Below are 19,645 nucleotides of genomic sequence, written 5' to 3' on the forward strand. Positions count from 1 at the left end.
AAGAGAGGGTTTCTGAGCTAAGGTAATCTGAGAGAAACCATAAATTGCTTTAATATGCAAGAGTAATATCCATGTTTAGATTTGACTATAAATGCATTTTGGGATTAATAAGAACTCTAATCTGTTCACAAATAATTTTCAAAGATATTCGATCAGTAGGAGAATATTCATTTTTCTCCAGTATTTTCCAATTGTTTGTGCAGACAAATCTCAGCCATATGGAAGTTATCCTTTCTGTTTACACTTAAGTACAATTATTCTTGGTGTGTGAATAGTCGTGTATAGTTTTAGTCTTTGATTAGTCAGTATTTGTAACAGCAAAGTAATTGAAGGGCAGTGAATAACTGGCAGTAAATACTATTTTTCCTTTCAGGATGTATCATCCTGTAAGTATAATCCTAAATATAGGCCAGTTTGTAAACATTATTTAGACTTCTATTTTTTGTCAAATGTCACTGAAATGTAAATTATTTGCATTTCAGACAAATCCTTGTGAGTACTGTACAAAGCAACAACAAGTTTATTCACAACAGTACTTTCTGTGATGTAAATCATTGCAACTGAGTATACATAATGGTAATTTTCAAATCCAGAATGGTATTTCAGCATTAGCTTGTATGATGTGCTACAAAAATGCTGAGAAGAGTATTTCTTATATATCTGCTACAAAAATCAGTATAGCACTAGCAGAGATTTTCTTTTGCATTTAATTCAGTTACACATAGTTTATCTGTTACTTCTGAGAGTATCCTTATAAAAATTACTATTTTAAAGATGAATCAGTTGAGATACGGCAGTTTGAACTGCCAAGGGACATAAGAACTTGCAGTTTCCAAGTGACAGCTGCTGGGGTTACAGAATATGACTGTGGAAGAATCTCCCCATTCATGTTTCTTTTCTTTCCTGACAATGGTAAAGCAGATTTCCGCATAGTGATGTATGAAAGTACCACTGCTTAATCAAGCTTGTTTGATGTGGCAAAATAGGTGTAAGGCCCTTCCACCTTGCCAGTGTGTGAGTAGATGGGTGCTGGAAGATCAAGATCAGTAACTGTATACTAGTCAGTCTCTCTTTAATGTATCTACATCTTTGCTCATAAGGCTTAAAAGATGTGTCAAGTTTTTTTAAAGATGGCAGGTACAACACTGGACCTTTTAAGTCACCATCAAGCTGAGACACTGGAAATGGATCCAATGTGCAAATAGAGTTTTCTGGACCAGACTCTGTCTCTTTCATTTTGGTGTACTGAAAAGGCTAAATCTGTGCTTCTTACAGAAGTTACAGAATTGCACTTTTACATTATTGCTCAAAAGATCATCTTGCTACTAAGTGATTTCAGTTAAGGATTAAAGGAGAGAAAATTTAACTTGTGGCAAGAGATGGCAGAAATAGGCCGTAGCCCACAGAAGAGACAGTAGATGCTCGGTGTTTTCACCTGTAGTCATTAGGTAGATCTGACACTGGTGCTCAATATACTGTGATACAGCCCTGCCCACAATCTGCCACACAATGCTTTGCTGTATTTTCTGGTAATAGAGCTCTTTTCCAACAGTTCTCAGTGGAGGGTAAAACTAAATCTGCTAATAACTCTTGCTGTATATAGTTCAAAGTCTGAGGTGTGTAGGTCTGTAATCTGTAGGATAATACTTGTTTTACAATTCTATTTTTCTAGTTTGCGGTTTTTTTCTTAAGATGCCATCACTGCCTCTAGCTGACTTCATAAAACAGCAGGAAAGATCTGGAAAGGCAAATCAGTTATCTACCCTACACTTAATTGAATTGTTGGCAAGTTATTTTGATTACTTGCCCCCTGATTTTCTTCTGCTCTGGCTCTCTGGGTAACAATGTCTAGAGAAGGAGAATCTGAACCTGAAGGTTGACCTTGGAAATGACTCCAAATCAACAGCTTTTAATGTAATAGCCTTTCTCCTAACATTATTTGCTTTGCAGTAGGGTTTTAAGGTGCAGCCCTGTGTGCCATCCTCCTACTTAAAGGCAATTTTCAGATTCCATATTGTCCTGGAAGTGAACATGCTGCTCATTGCAAGGGCCAGTAACACTGCAAACACCTTGTGTTTTCACCATCCTCATTACCTTCTGCAGTCAGGAGAGCCCCCTGCTCTTTCACTCAGGTACTAGTGCACTGTTTCAGCTTTCTCCAGTGGGCCTCAGACAGGAGATAACTGTTTATCTACCATGTGAGGGATGCACACAGCCTTTCCAAAAGGTCCTTTCAGTGCCAGTTGTGTATTTTCCTCATTGGTTTTAAATCCTTGTTTGGCAGGAACTGATCCTTTGAGCCATTAATCCTACATAAGCTACACTTCACGTAAGTAACATGGCATCCGGTATTAAAAGGGGTTCTCATCGACTGTCTGCTTTCACTGATGGTATCCATAAATTTTCCATGAGCACCAATTATCAAATTTGGATATCTTCTTCCCCGAAGAAGGGCATTCACACTCCTGTATTTTTATACTGGATCACTTTTTCTTAATCATCTTTTGTTTTTATTTATAGATGGTACAAGTTTAGGAAACATTTATTTTAAAGTAGGGTTGGCATTAAGACTGTCTATTGGTAGACCTACATGAAAGTTAATGTAAAATCTCACAAGTGCTGGTATTTTGTAGTTTGAGGTGTGTTGTTTATGGAAGAAAGTAATACACCAAATGTAATGACAGGGAAAACATTTTTCACCTTAAGTTCTTTGTTTTCAGAGATGATTAAGAACTTCATATTCTGATTGAAAAAAGACTTCATTTGCTATTCACTTAATGTTTTTGTAGATACATTTTTTGACCTTTGACTTAATGTTTGTTCTAGAGGTTTGGTTATGGTATTATTTCCACTTAAAAATGAGACAGATTAGATGTCTATCTAATGTCAGAAGTAATGGGACTAGGCCCCATGTATTTTTATTCTAAATAATCTGAAGCATGACTTCAGTGCCTGTAAATTCATATAAACTGTTACTTGCTCAAATCTGTTGATAATCACTAATAACCTCATAAATCCTAATATGAAAGAAAGTATTTAAATATTTTTTTAGAACCTTATCAAAGTTTTTGAAGTAATTGTAATTATTTCATCTTGCCTGGAAAAAAAAAAAAAAAAGAAAATATAAACTCTAAAGCAAATTATTGTCAGAAATAACTCGAGTGACCACCAGTGTTGAAATACACAAGAGGAAGTACACAACCTCTTAAAGGCAGGCAGTATTTGCATGAGAGCTGCATGCTTTCTTGTGATTTTATTTTAGTGGTTCAGGTTTTTTCCTGCAACTTAAGGGATAATTAGAACTGGGGGCTCTTCATGACCTTTCTGGGAATTGCTGGTTCTCAGCATCAGTCAGAATGTAACCTTTTCTTGTCTGCTACTAAAATATCTGCTCCTTATAAGGATAAAGTATCCAGTCCAGGTGTTTTTGCCATTCACTTGCGAAGTGCATTGCTTAGGGCATCTCAGAGCCCGTGACATTTAATTTGTCTTTTAAATGTGGTTTGCTTGGGTGCTAAGCAGTAAGGAGAATGTGTACTTCAGCATCTTACAGGTACCCTATTTCTACTTCTGCAAGGGTAACTGAATGGTCTTTTGGGTTCCTGAAACAAAACATTGTTGTCATTAGTAGAATAGGAATGGATAACTATGGGGGGTTTATTTTTCAGTATTGTCAAGCATAGGTGATTGCAAGCAAATTTGGTATTGAGGCAGGCTCTGAATAGGTATTTCCCATGTGAAGATTTATATATGCAAAACGGTAATCCCCAAACCACGTGGCTGCTTTTGGATATCAGATCTTTGGCTGTGAAGCGAAGGGTCAAGAGCTCATTGTGGGAGCCAGCATTGTCAGAGCCCAAAGTCCGTCTCGACGCATTTCTACAGCCATTTTTCAGATCTGTTAGTTCTCATTGTTCCCGAGAATTAAAAGTCGTAGGCAGACCTCAAAATGACGGCACTGGGAGAAGGCTGGAAATAACCTCGCCCGTTATTTTGTTCTTTGGCCATGTGTGAAGCCGGGCAGGGCAGGCAGAGCCCGGGCGGGGAGCGCGGCTGCGGCAGCCGCGGGTGGCCGCTGTCCGTGGTGCTGCAGCCCGGCCCCGCCGCTCGCAATGGGACATCCCCAGCCACGCCCGGCGCGGCTGGAGGAGGAGACTCCAGCAGCCTTTCGCAGCTTCTCTAACATCTAGCGTCTGTAGATCATGATTTCTTACATGAAGTTGTGTTTAGAATTGAAGTTGCACAGCGTATTGCAGCTGCTTTCTCCTTAACAATAAATCCACCTATACTTGCGTAGGAAAAGTTTTGTTCTAAGGTCAAAGGCACAATGAGGTCAGCACAAAAATGCATGCAGAACAACATATAACATACTTCTTTTTAACCAGTACCTTTTTGGAATGAATGGTTTATGTATATTTCCTAAGATTAATTTATTCCCTCAGAATGCCACCTTAAAATGAAAAAAACCACCAAAAATGACTAAATAGAAATCAGGAATTTTGAACTCTCATTGAAGTTTATTTGGTTTATGCATAATTTTATTTTAGCCAGTTGAATTATGTATGGGAGAAATTAATTTTGAAACTTGATTTTTAAATTACAAAAGAATTTTATGAGCAAAATCCTGATTCTTTTGTTTAAAGGCTCTGTTCCAGGGTATGATTTCAGAAATTTTCCTATAGATTCATACATTATTTTGAATATTAAAAGACCCTATCTTTGTTTTTATAAAGGTGTAAGAAAAAAAAATAGAAATTGCATGTAAATATTTAGTGTATTTTTTTTTTTAATAAAAAATAGTGCCATCTTCTAATCTCATCGAATATTTCCTTGCTTGAAAAGTAGCAAATAAGGAATTGAGTACAGTATCTTTTAGAGGATTTATGGTAATACTGCTGAATTTAGCTAAGCATAAACAGCATGGTGAGCCCCTCAGGGTCTCTTCATTTTCCTGACACACTCCACTGCTGCCCCATTAACACTTCGTCTGTTATTGCCATCTACTCCATTTAATGAGTATCTTTGAATTTGAAGTTCTTCACAAGAAACAATAGCTAAAATAACTGATGTGACTACTGTAGCTTTCTGTAGTGTATCTTTCTCCCTTTGTAATTTTTTTAAAATAATAAGTACATGTGTATTCTTCAGCAGTTTAGTTGCATCATGACATTTTCTTTAATTACAGTAGATGCTAATCAGAAGCATTAAGTAATGACTACCAATAGGATGCTGTATCTGTCTGTAGAAGGTAAATGCATGCTGAATAGCTGCTAAAGGAGACTTTTCCTTACTTCAAAATTCATATGGTTAATACTTACTCTTTAATGTGAAGGAGGAATAATTCTGCTGGAGACTTTGTGCTGTCAAAGCAAAATACTTCTTCTAAAAATCTTAAGACAGAATGACTATGTTTTCTGGTATCTGTATTAATCCAGCTAACTGATGTAAAAGTTCAGTATGTGTCTCATTAAATTGGATTCCTAAAACTGAGTTTATCACATTCCTCACTACACATGAATGAACCATCTTTAATTATTAAACAATAAGCCATATTTTCAGATGAAGACTCAACCTGAATTAAAGTTAGAGTAGTGCTGCACTGGGCTGCATCATAAGATTTAAGAATAATTCTGATTTTGCATTGACTATTAGCTGATTTTCTGTTCTTGAAGATTGAGACAATCAGTTGGAAATTGAAACTGTTTTTTTATTAAATGCATACATTGAAAGCATATTTTTAAAATCTAAAATAACATGTGAATGATTTTCTGTGTACTGGTAAGCTTGCTGTCCTTCATTAAAGTTTTTCTTTTGTTTGTTTGTTTGTTTCTCTTTTTAGAAAATGAGTCTGGAAGAAAATTGGTGATTTCAATCCAGAGGACCTACAAGCACTCTGACAGGCTCAGAGAGCAGAGTCTGTACCAAAGAGCAATTACCCCACCAAACGATTTCAGGTACAATTGACCTAAATATAGCACTCTCTTGAGATTATTGACAAGAGTTTATTTCCTGTAGTGCTTTCCCCATTTGCCACCCCTGGTAACCACTGTGATCTTATCTGCCTGGTGCTGCATGACTTCTGGGATGCAGTTAAGAATTCTGCTGTGCATTATCTTTAAACAGACAATTCATGCTAAAAGAGTCATTTGCAGTTAAATTAGATGATGCATATATTATTCTTGCTGCTGGAGTTACAAAGAACAGCAATGAGTGTCTGACTCCTTTTGGACCTGAAGGCACTGGAATTTTTTTTACTGTGAAATCAAAAATGTAACACTAATTAATTGTAAATAAATAGGAAATTTTATTTCATTAAATAGTAACAGTAGAGTCAGAGATGCAGGATGGATAGGCTGGAAAACTTGCTATTTCTTTCACTATATATATTTACTCACAAACTGTGACTTCCCCTCTTGTCATTCTACTATCTCCAGGCAATCACAGTAGTTCTCATATGCTGGCATTAAAAACAAATGAATGTACAAATTGAGTATGTAAGTGTACAGAATGTGGATGAAGTGAACTCAGAGGCTTGTCATAATAAAATCCACTTTAGTTTTGAAGAATGCATTTCTCTTAAGCAGTGCTTCCAAACTTGTTTAAAATGCTGGATATATTTGCATTCTATGTTTGTGGAATATAGAGAAAATAGATGGTATTCCCTTGGTGTTCATCACAGGTTTTATTGTGAATCATTTTTCTTCTCCTGAATTTTTGTTCAGAAAATCTACACATTGTCCAGAAATTCAGAGGGCTGGTATCAGATTCCACGCTGAACAGCTGTTGGAGGCCCATTTGTCACAGACTTTTATGAGCTAATATCACAGGACACAATTGGGCTGTGATTTTCCTGTGTATCCCCTATGTTTTCCCAAAAGAACACCAGAATACTTTTAATTTATTAGTAGAATATACTCTCCTTATAAATCATAGGTCCCACTCTTCAAAGGAAACTCAAGAAGTTCATTTGGGAGCTGAATAATTTAAAACATAGAGACATATATACACTATATTGGTCTACTGACTTGGTTCCTTTGATGGTGATGGACAGCAGTTGCAAATATAGTTAAACTCAGAAATTCTATACTAAAATAAGATGAAGCATGAATCAATTAATTGCATTAGACAGTAATTAATTTATTGTAGGGAAAATTTGGATTAGATATAGAAGAAAATTTGCCTGTGATTTATGTTTTGCCAGCTTTAAGGAGTTGATGAGACACAGTATGTCCCAGTGGCAAGGAGTAATAATTTGAAATGGAGTGTAAGAAGAAAGCAGTAAAAGAATAGGTAAAGGTGGGATGAGAATATGCAAGACATGATTAAATGGATTCTCAGCTCAGGTTGAGCTCATAGAACTTCTTGTGATGTAGTTTGAGACCATGAGGAATTTGTGTACTTCTGTCTGGTGGACTGGTAAAGAAAATGGTTTGGAAGTTTGAGATGTAAGGGAATGTACACGAGGAATTTAAACGGATTCATGAAAGAATCTTTCTTCTGTAGTCTTCTACAGAACAAGACAATCAAGGAACATGTGTTTAGGGGTGAAAAAAGAAATCAGTCCTGCCCCAGCACAAAGAGAGAGAAAACTCATAAGAAGTTACCAGCAGCAAGAGAGCCTAAATTGAAATATTTACCTTCTTAAGTTTGGTATTTTGACATTTGGTATTTTGCAAACAGAATTTCCCATATTGACTCTTGCAGTGCTGCAAGGACTTACCTTAAAAGTTGCTGAGGTGATCTTTTTCATTTTCTTTTTGCCATTTTCTTTTAGATAAAATGTATCTAAAGCTTGATATTTTTTATTTTTTTTTTTATATCTGCAGAGATTATTAGATGCACACATTTTTTAATCATTATCTTGACGTTTCAGAGACCTGACATGGCTGACATAAACAGTTGTACATACTATAGATGATTAAATCAGTTTGAAATTTAGAAACTAACACTAGAAAATCCGATGTAAACTCACTGTTCTGTGTGAATGGTCTTTATGAGGATTGCTCACTTCAGCTAATAACAGATAGAAATATCATTCTGGGCCTTATATTAAACTTCATCTTGTAATAAATAGTGGACCAAATGAAAGATGCAGCATCTTAAGCATTTTTATTATAGTTATTTTGCATCTTGAAGGGATATTCTAGTCCTTTACAGAACGCAGACCCATAGAGGACAGTATCACAGCTTGGGGGTTTTATACTGGCTTCTATATTCAGTTTGCCCTGCCATGGTAATGAAAAGACATAGTAAAGTAACCCTAATTAGGCAATGTAAGAATCTCTGGTATGCAACATTTTTCTTAGCCAGCTTTATATTATTTTTACTTGTTGTATGGTGCCTAAGGGAATGAGAAAAGTCTGGCCCATTAATTAGAGAATTAGCCTAGAGTTGGGAAAGATGAGCTTAGCTTTTGCCTATGCCACAAATTTTCTACAAGACACTTAGCTAAGTATTGACCAAAATTCAGCATGACCTAAGCATCAGGAATTGCAACCATACTTCTGCTTTTGAAGCAGAATCATGTGTTCTTCCTTGTTTATTGCATCTTATTTACCCCCTTTAAATAACTGAGTAATCAGAAATCCTCACTCCCTTCATTAGCTGAAGTGAATTCTGTATACTTCTCTATCATACTTGTCTTGTGTGAGGATAGTGATGGAATGGCAGGGATGCACAAAGCAATGTCTGATATTTGTTCAGATAGAGTACTACAAAGATACTGTCATGGTGACAAGTTCATGTTAGCTCTTGGCAGTGGAAGTCTTCCTACTATGACCTTCCGAAAAAGCAAACTTCATCAGTCAAAGTGTCAGATGTTGCTAAATTTGCAGTTTATAAATTGTCGCTATAAATGTAAGTAGTAGGAATCATCACATAAAATTGTATTTCTTTTCCTTTGTGTCTTTCCAGACTTAAATGATTTCAAAATTGAGGCAGTAGGATCTTTAAATTGCAGTTTCTAGGCAGCATCTCTGCTCCTGTGAGCAGGCATGGCTGTTTTATTGCATGGCCCAACCCACTGATTGGTCATGGCCTGCTGCTGATGTTAGCACACCAAAGAGAACATGTGACATGAAAGGTAAAAACGCCAGGGCAGGGGCAGTAAGAATTAGAAAAAAAATATTCTTGTGCTTTACTGGATACATAGCTCAGCCTGACAGAACATCTAATCCCTAAATCACCCTGAAAATTGGCTAGGTTATAAAATCAAATTAAACCCACTATGAAAGATTATGGTCTCTCCTCACTGCACTAGAAAATATGTGTATAAATCTCAATCCCAGATCAAGGGGAATGCACCACATAAATAAAAATGTTTTCAAGAGAAATTTGATGATGATAGAGCTGATTGTTTTTGTAGCAACATTTAGAAAGTACTGGACTAATTTGATTAGAGGAGGTAAAAAATTTGCTCGATCATTACATCTTCTAAATGTAATCCCTTCTTTTCTCCTACTTTTACATTTTTTGAAGAAGGGTTATCATGTAGCTTTGTTTTGATTAGTGCCGAGTTTCTGGTTTTTAGCTTTGTTATGTGATCTTAAATGATTCTTTTGTCTCTATCAATACTGGGTACTAACTTTTGATGGGCAAAAGAAATCGTAGCACCTTTCAGCAGATTTTGCCTTCTTCCACTGCAGATGAATGCATATTACTCTAACTGATTCATTCTCAAGCTAAGGAAGACAGAATACTAATTTGAAAACCAAGTGAAACTCAGAAAAAGATTTCATTGATCAAGAAGGGTTTGGGGTCATACTTCAGTTAGGTCAGAACTATTCTTCTTATACAGCAGAAATTAAGCTTTTATTGGTGAGTCTACATATATAAAAAAAAGACTTTAACATACTGAGGCATAAGAGATGTGCATTTTTACATCACTTTATTTGCCTTCAGTGCACTGAAGAATGTCAAGGAAAGGAACATGATAAAAACTACAGAGATTCTTAACAAGTAAGTAGCTAAAGCCAAGAAAAGGTACATGTTTCCTAGCCAAAGTTAGAAAGAAACGGTTTTAAAAAGTGTTTTTAAAAGTATGGCAGGAGGGCAAAGCTGTAAGCAGATTCTTATAAGTTCAGCAGTCCTTTCTGTGTAGAAATAAAATTTTTTACTCCATATAGATTTTATTGAAACAACATTTAAAGAAAACTGTGCACTCTAAAAGTTTCCTCTCTTCTTCTGAATATATTTTTGAGAAGGTATAGAGGGAGTAGATACTATCATTTCATCTTCACCTTGCACATTTCATGAGGGAGTTTCTCCCCTGTGTTTTGGGAGAGACCAGTCTGTGCTGCTTGGCAGCTCTCAGTAGTATTGTCCCCACATGACCTCATGGATGGATTTCTATTTCAAAATCATACAGAAGTTAAATATTGCTGAAAATAGCATTCACTCCTGTTTTGCTCCTTTCATAGCTTCTGGGGTGAAATTTATCTGTCCTAATGTAATGTCTTTTCTATCAAAATTATCTTTGGCTAGGCTGCCTTTATAGTCAATGGAGAGAAATAGACACTTTTAGGACATGATTCATCTCCTCATAATGTAGACATCTAAGTAGGTCAGATGAATCAGACTGTACAATAGTACATTCCTCACTAGAGTGAATAAAGGAAAGCTAGGGATCAGCTTAGATGGTGATGTGTATATTGCAAATATCTAAAGTTAAGTGAAATGAACTTTATGTCTGTAGGAACTAAGTCAGAGTTCAGAGTCAGAGCAAAAAAATCCTACTCTCAGGAAGCATGTTTTTCTTCAGAGCTTGTGGTTTCAGTGTGCTGGGCTGCATGTTCAAAGTGATAGCCATGAGGTGATAATTTTTTTTAAAAAAAATATTGCACCCTCTCCTTCTCCTAACTTAATATTTTAAGGTGTGATGATTGAATAGACTGAATTTTGTGAATAGGTTATTTGTATACATTTATCATCAGTTATTGCAGTGGTTCCACAGTGGCACAATTTTTTTTCTAATCTCTGCTAATAATCTATATGTATGTGGTTTTACCATGGTTTTGGTTAGTTCTTGTGAACCATTGCAGCATCAGATACTTTTTTCTCAATCAGAAACCTCTGCAAGGAAAAAGAGAAGATATACATTTCATTTAGGTAGTAGACTAATTTAAATTAGACCTTCATAATAATCATCAGTGCCAGAATTTGCCTAAATGCCCCAGTAGATGAAGTGGTTTGTGCAAATATAGCTGTAAAGTCTCAAAATATACTGAAAGCCTCAACAATTAATATTTTCAAGTGCTAACAAATGAGTTTTGCAGAAAGGATCATAACTTCATTCTGGTTTGTGTTTGGTTGTGTCAACCATAATCAATAAAATGGGAAGGAAAAGAATGAACATTATCTATTATATATTTAAAATACAAAATCAACAAATAAAGACTCACCTAAACAAAAATGAAGCTTTTTCATATGCTTCTTTCTTCCATTGTTTGCAAAACTCCAGATCCAAGCAAACCTGCAAGACTTTTGTCAGATGCATACCCAGGAGTAGCACAAGGATGACAGCCTGGAGTAAGCAGATTGCTAGTGAGGCTAGCAGGTGCCAAAACATGCTGTTTCATGACCCAGTGTAAAGATGCCAAAAATAATCTCAAATGTACTTCAGTAAATAAAAGCAAAAAACCCTCAGGCTTGAGAAATAAAGTGTGTAGAACTGTCTGAGATTAAGAAAGGAACTTGGAGTTAGAAGACCGGTGTACTAATTTTTGCCTTGCAACAGATGAGCTGTGTTAAGGTGGCCACTTTGACCAAAATCTGTTTTGCTACTTAAATAGATGGCATGGTTTTCAAAAGAAAGTGGGAGAAGAATTACAAAGTATTCTACACATAAAAACACAAACTTAAGTTCAATCACATGCAAATGTTGACTAAATATCGATTTCATTTCCCATGTCATAGTATTCCGGGGGTCATAGTATTTAGCTGTCCTCATTTATGGTAATTTCAAATGAATAAACAAAAATAAAAATTGCTTTGTAATTTCAAATGTTCTAAAACCACTTTATCCTCAAGTGTGAGTGTTGTAGAATCACTTTTGTAACACTACATTGCTGACCAGCTTACTCAGAGAAGTTGGGGATGGCCCTGGAGATGTTCAGGGCCAAGTTGGATGAGGCTGTGATTAACCCGGTCTAGTGGGTGGCAACCCTGCCTATGGGAGAGGTTTTGGAATGAAATGATTTTAGCGTCCCTACCAAGCTGAGTCTTCCTATGATTCTATGACCTTACTGTGAAAGGTAAAAGTAGACTCATAGCTGTGGGACACATTTGTTAGATCGACCTGAAAACTATTTGCTGTAGATCAAGTAAGATCCAAATGTCCATGTCAAACAGTTGCATTTAACTTTAAAGACAGCAATACCAGGACTATGCTAAGTGAACCTGAACTTGGAAAATGCACTGTGAAATTGTGAGAAACATTGAAATAGTTGGTAGTCTGGTTTTGGTATGTAGAATAAGATCAATGAAATAAAATAAATTTCTGATATTGATATGGAGTCAGGGGTGAAAATTATCTAAAAAATATGAGAAATTTTATTTGCATTTTAAATATTGTATTTAATTTTTAAATCATTTTGGTACTGTAGAACTTTCCATATCTGCTGCTGATCGTATATTGTGTAAGATATCTAAAAATTTCTAAAATATGAGGGATAGTAATTATCATTGATGCAGAGTATTCTAGTTTGATACCAACCCACAGGGATTATCGAAGTCCAATTCCTGGCCCTGCACAGGACACCCCAAGAGTCACACCATGTGTCTGAGAGTATTGTCCAAATTTTTGAGCTCTGTCGGGCTTGGTGAAGTGACCACTTCTCTAGGGAGCCTGTTACAATGCCTGTTCCAGTGTTACAGAACCTTTTGTGAATATTCAGCCTGAACCTCCCCTGGCACAGCTCCAAACCATTCCCTCAGGTCCTGTCACTGGCCACCAGAGAGATGAGACTGGTTCCTGCTGCTCTTCTTCCCCTCTTGAGGGAGCAATGAGGTCTTCAGCTGGGACAGAGGAATTGTGATATAATATAATACTATAATTAGACAGTTGCGACAGGAATAATGATTGCTGTAGTTTGTAGACACCCAAAGAAGTGCCCATGTTCTAAAATTCTCAGGGTGAAAAACTATTTTGATGGTAACAAGCGCTTTATTTTAAAATTAGTTTATTAATGCAGAGCTAAGGAATCTAAAATTTAAGAGGTAAGGTATATTAAATGGTTAATGAACATGTGTGTACAGTGTATGGTCTGAAGTAGCCAGTGAGATGGCTCTGTGTTCTTTATACATGAGATCAGAGAAACAAAATCTTCTACGTGGTCTGCCTGTTCATCAGCAAGACACATAACTTAGCCCTGGTAACCCAGGCAATGCACACAGAAACAAAACCATGGAACATCTTTTGAAGCTGAAGTTCTACCTTAAATAAGAGCCACATTTGACAAATGTGATGGCTTATATCTTTGAGTGCAAGGGAAAGTAAAGAATGAACTCATACTACAAAATACAATCTCTGATTAAATATGCTGGTGTAAGAGACAGACATTCTTAAAGGACAGAATATTTCAATTGAAAGCCACTTAATTGATCAGATAGATATACAGATACATATATATCTACCCATATGTACACAGGGAGCCTGTGGTTTTCACAATGAGAAAGTCACATGCACATGAAAAAATGGAGGCAAAGGTTTGATTTGGCTTATACTTGTACGTATTTGAGCAGGACTAATAAAAAGAGCCATGTGTTGGCTCTGTCTCTTGAAGTTAATGGAAGTTGAATGTACTCTTTACTTGTGAGAATCATAATTTTTATCTTGAATTCATGTACTTTGATTAATTTAAGGGACCGTGGTCAGCTGCAGGAACTACTGTGCTGTAGCATATTACGTAGAAGATGGTCTCTAACCTGCTTCTTTTGCCATTTATGATGCTAAAGGAAGTTTTTGGCTAAAATCCAAACTTTCTGTAGAAAATAGGATTAATTGGTAATGAAATATTCATTCCTATATTCCAGTTGTTATAACTCATTCCAGCACTGCATTTCCAATTGTCAAAAGTAAATTCTGTTTTGAACTGGATGAATAAAATACAGATGGCTAATATATGTCCTCTAATCAGATCTCAGCTGGATGTTCAGTTATTTCATATTGGGTGTGGAAAATCTACATTAAAGAGTCCAAACACTCTAAAGCTAATACGTGCCAGAATTAACTTTGTTAAGGCAAGTTAATTTAATCTTCCCCATGCATATGCATTGTGGAGACTTCTTTAATTACATGATCATATATTGTTTTTTCTCACAAAATCCTTTCCTCATTCAGTTCACAGAATACATGATAGTCACTTAATGAGCAGCTGTTCCATATTTTGTTCTCATGACATTGTTCTGTGTGTGGCCCCACACCTTGTTTACTATAGAATATTTAAGCCTTGCTCTGGAGATGTAGTTATTAATTATTATTAATTTCCTTTTGGGATTTCCTCAGGATCACAAAAATGCCAGTGATGAGCAGGCATTAAATTAGCATTACTGCAGGCCTCAGAGATTGGCAGACAGTGTGATTTCCACTTTATGGCTGGGCAACCATGGACCAGAGTACTGTGTTCAAAAACTGCCACTAATCTACAGGACCATCCCGAGCTGCTGAAGTCCAAGAGCCTTGACTCATTGCTGTCACATGAAACTTTTCCAGCTCAAGTCTTCCCGTTTCCAGCTATGTATGTCTGTGAAAATTTATCCCTTCTGCAAACTCAAATGCCTCAAATCAGTGAATCACATGGAAAATGAAGAATATACTTTCAGTGAGCACCTGTGAAAAAGCTGGTTTGTATTAATGAAAAGTTTATGTTAAGGAAAGATAGAATCCAGCTTTCTAGACTGACATCCAATTACTCTAACTATTCTTGTTCTTGTTGTAATGCTGTCCCATTTCTTAGTGCATTTCTTCAAAATTCTTTACCAAGTTGACCATCCAGAGTACACAGTCCTGATTCATCCTTGCAGCAAGGCCGTCTTGTGCACTGTTTTAGGCAGATGTGTTCTGGTAACAATAGATATGAGTCATGCCATGAGTTCCATGCTCATTCACAAGATGAGGGAAAATTTGGTTATATAGGCAACCTGGCACTTTTGGTGCCTTTCTTCTGGACTTAGTCATGTTAACAAAGTTTTTTGAAAATGTGTCTGTGTGAGAAAGAGAGACAGAAATAGTGACAGAGGGAGAGATAATGAGTACACACCATTTTAAAATAGAAACTTCTGAGAATGTCTGAACCCCTGTTTGAATAGTGAGATGCTTGGAACCTTAAAATCCCCCATACAATGTTGTACCATTCTTCTATTAAACAAGTTGCATGGAATAATATTCTGCAAAAACTGCTACTGAAGGAGTAAGATGCAAGATACCTATTTTCAGTGCCATCAGACTGTGTAGATATTTTCTGATGGCACAGAAATAATGAGAAATTGAAATTTTGTTTTCAGAAGACCCAAAAGGGGGTCTTAGTCATTATTGATTCTCTGCTCAGTTCTTCTTTCCTACTCCTTTTCACTATCTGTGAAAACTCTGAGTATAAACCAGTTCCGTGTCCTAAGGAGAACAGTTTATTTCTCACTGCCCCACTGGCTTCTTGTCCCATGTTGTTTTTTTACCATAAGCATAGTTAAGTACTTGTTCTTAACCTCCTGTCCTGAGTGCCTTCCTACAGTCAGTTGTCTGGACATCTTCATCCCTCATTCCTCCAGAGCTGGCTCTCCAGGCTTGTGTACATCTTCTTACTTACATCAGGCTTGTGTACATTCTCATTCCCACTGGCTCTTCAGCCAGAACTCCATTGTCAAGCTGTGTTTTCAGTTTCTGTGCCTCCAGCCATCTTGCCATTTGTTTCTTTGCACTCCTGTTCTAAATACTGCTATGAAATTTTGGCTCTTCCCCTGTTTTTCCTGTCTGCTGCTTCATTTTACTTTGAGCAATAGAGAACTGATAGAACTCTTTTGAAATTTGTAAATATCATTGTAGATTTGAGAGCAGAGCCTCTTCTCACTCTAGGACAGTGTTGCATGCATGAGCTTAATTTATATGCTGAAAATTTGGACTTAAATCTAAAACATAGGAGAAAAGCAACGCACTCATGACTGATACTCAAGACCTGATCCTAGTCCAGGCAAACTTTTCTAGTCCTGCTGGATACATATCATGTCTGCTTCTACTTAGGCATTTCTGCTTTTTTTCCTCCATTGCTGGTCATACTTTATCTGATCATCAGTCTTGAATCCAGATAGTTTTCTAGATTCTAATCCAGATTTCTAGATTTTCATCTAATTCTGCTAGATGAAACCAAACTTTTGGGACGTTGCATGGGTGCAACCCCAGAATTCAGCACTGAAATTAAACCTACAGATGCCCGTCTCTACACATCCCAGTAACAACTGGGCAGGTTAATCTCTTCAGCAGAATGTTGCTCTAATGTAATAACTTGGACAGAGCCTATGCAGAAAAATGCTGCAATATTAATTCCTAGGAATTGTATGGTGCCAGATACTGTTCAGGTTCCTTATTGCACACTCATGTAAGATTTAATGTAGAAGGGATCACTGGTTTATCTAGTGTCATCTTGCTTAACATAGGCAGCATACTCTTGAATCACTCTATAGCTGAAGAAGGCCTACTCATTATTTGAACTTAAATTTAAAATATCACACAGCGGTGCATTTATTTCTGTCCTTCATAAACTGTAAAGCTTTGCATAACTTCTGAAATATCTTTCAAATTTTTAACCAGCTCCAAGAGGGACTGAGCTAATATCTTCATGTGAAAAGGAGTATCCCATATAAAAGGAAACAAAGATGCACTGGAAAGAACTCACTTGGCATTGTTTAATTATTGTATTTAATTTCCATGCTTTCAAAATGCACAATATTTTGGAAGCCTCAGAAGACTGCCCTCTGCTTCTTCCAGTTTCTGGCTCTTTTACTCCATTGCACTTTGCTTTGTCATCTTGATGCCTTATTGTTTTCCTGGCAAGAGACTTGGAAGAGCATATGATCAATAAAAGACTGGGGAAAAATAGATGCCAGAACAGTCTAAACTTCATAACGTAGTCAGTGGGAAAGATTTTAAATGAGGGCAAGGACATTGGATTTGGGGAAAGATGATGGTTAGAGTTATTAGAATAATTATAAGAGATTTGCTCTCAGTTCCTTGCCTTGCTCACATCAGTTTGCTTTTGTCTCTCTGTGATACAGTTCCTTATCAATAAAATGGGAATAGCAGTGTCTCACAGATACTAGAGCAGTTGCTTCACAGATACCATAGAAAGAAGGAATAAATTAATTATGCTAACCTAGTGTAGCATTATGGCTTGTATGAGTACTGTAATATTGATGGTACGTTTCATACGAGAACTGTCAATGAGATGGGAAGTTTTAAACCTAAGACAACTGATTTTTTTCCAAACTTTGGTTTGCACAGTTCTTATTGTTTTATCTTCCCCTCCCCGTAAGTAAAGTTCATGTTTTCATGGTTTGCATTACCTTTGTCAAAGCTCCTCATAACTGCTTATGTTTCTACATTGCTCCTGTTCCTCCAGAATTCCCTCTGTCTTTTCCTTATACTTTAAATTTGTGCATTACACACAGTATCTTCTCTCTTTGAGCTGTCTGCCCCAAGTCAGTGTAAAAGGTCTTCTGGGCTGCATGAAAGTGGTGAAGCGTTGAGAGTGCACATACCAATGACCAGATGAATGAAGTAACAGTCAAATTTAATGCAAATATATAATTAGTCTATGGAGAAGAAAAAATATACATATGTTTTCACAGCAGGAGTCTCTTAGTTGTGTGAAGTAGTTCTTTGATCTGAATGGCACGTTCTTAACTCAAGAGGAGTTATTTGTAGAGTTAGGAAGAGCTTAGCTGTAACAGAAACAGCTTGACACTGACCATGCCTGTACTTATTGTGCTTTACAGTGTCCTGTTTGTCTTCATAGTTGGGGTAGCCCAAGGTAAATGCAAGCTCTCTTGCTACTGCTGTGTTCTCACTGCTTTGTTGCTCAAGGTGTGTGTATTTAGGGACATACTCCATGGCTGTCTATGCTGAGGTGTTTTCAAATTATTGCCAAGTTAATTCTACTACAAGAAGACCTGTCTGTCTTCTGGGAAGGAATTGTTCAAAGAGCAGAACTGAACCTCTGTGGAAGTGAGTTGAGTCTCTTTTCTTGCTGCAAGACCTGCATAAAAAAGCATGGCCAGTTTCCAGCTCACACAAAGGATAATGATGTAGGTTTATGTGCTGTCAAAATTCACTGATTTTCCTATTAAGGGTTAAAAAAAAATGTGTAAAGTCTAGATCAATTACAGCCTTGACAGCCACCACCATCTCACTCAGCTTTAAGCACCTCGAGCAGTTCCCAATTCACAATGATCTTAAATATTGACTGACAGGGCATGATAAATAGTTCAGCATTTTGTAGCGGTAACTCAGAACAGTTTTGTAGCTATCCATGCTAGGTCACACTGGACAACAAGGAAAAGCAGCATTAATCCCTTCTTTCTCCAGGAAGCTGGAATTTTGTAGATCCCACTTCTATTTGCTGGCAGTCAAGAAAATGAATTCTCAGAAAAATAGCAACCAAGACTAACCTGTTTTCTCTAAACAAAGGAGACTGGAGACAGGCAAAAACAGTCCATTTCATATATGGTAGAGGAAAATGGGACAAAGTGTCATACTGGCTGTATTTCTTGCCAAATCATGGTCTAAAATGTAGCTGTGGACCAGAAATATGATCAATGTAGAAAAGTATGAATTTTCTAGGAGCTGGTAAATCTTGTCCTCCCACTAGCTTAGTACAAATCTGTGTGTTAAGGGCAGAATTTCACACATGGCGCAATATTAAATAGAAATATTCCTTTACAGAATCTTTTTTATCGTGACAAAAATTTTTGAGTTCATACTTTTACTACAGACCAAATTTTCTGCTCATTTGGTCTGAATCTGGAAAGTGATTTTTTAAAATTAAGAGTGATGAGCCTGATTTGACAACCTTATTTAGGTGAGTAGTCCCTCAGTGACTACTCTGTTTATCAGTGCCAAGGCTATCTAAGATCCCAAAGCTCTTTCCTTGCATTTCCTGAAAAGTAAAAGACAGAAATCTATTTCCAGTTCTCAGAGAAGCTTTAGGATGCTTGGGTCCATCATAACTGAGTTTACACTCCATAATGATGTACAACATAATTATCTGTTTTGTTTCTGTGATGTAGTACTTGGGCACAAACCAAGCTAAAATTGGGGAAAGCAAAATGAAATATATATTGATACAAATAGAGTATTATCCTGAATCAGAGGGCTTGTGTTCAACTGAAAGTATTTTTCATGCATTACCTGCCTTTCTCCTTTTCCTTAGCTGGCTGCCAAGGGAAGTGGTTGAGTCACCATTCCTGGACATACTTAAAAGATGTGTACATGAGGGATTTAGGGACATAGTTTAGTGGTGGACTTGGCAATACTGGGCTAATGTTGGAATTGATGATTTTAAAGGGTTGTTGTTGTTTTTTTTTTTTTTTTTAACCTAAATGATTCTATGTACTTAGATAAACCTTTGAAAAGCAAATATTCTTTATTTAGCATGGTTTG

The 19,645-nt window shown here is 36.7% G+C and overlaps 1 protein-coding gene across 17 annotated transcripts in view; it reads left to right on the top strand.

The window, feature by feature from the left end:
- MYT1L (myelin transcription factor 1 like) overlaps window positions 1–19,645 on the top strand; it is a 333,945-nt gene that overhangs the window by 105,875 nt on the left and 208,425 nt on the right. For all 17 annotated transcript variants that reach the window (XM_086875948.1, XM_086875946.1, XM_086875945.1 and 14 more), the window contains exon 2: window positions 5,840–5,954. The gene's annotated coding sequence lies outside the window, so the exon portion shown is untranslated. The remainder of the gene's footprint in view (window positions 1–5,839; window positions 5,955–19,645) is intronic.

The sequence above is a fragment of the Cyanistes caeruleus genome, chromosome 2 (assembly GCF_971803275.1).
Source record: "Cyanistes caeruleus chromosome 2, bCyaCae1.hap1.1, whole genome shotgun sequence".
Lineage (NCBI taxonomy): Eukaryota > Metazoa > Chordata > Aves > Passeriformes > Paridae > Cyanistes > Cyanistes caeruleus.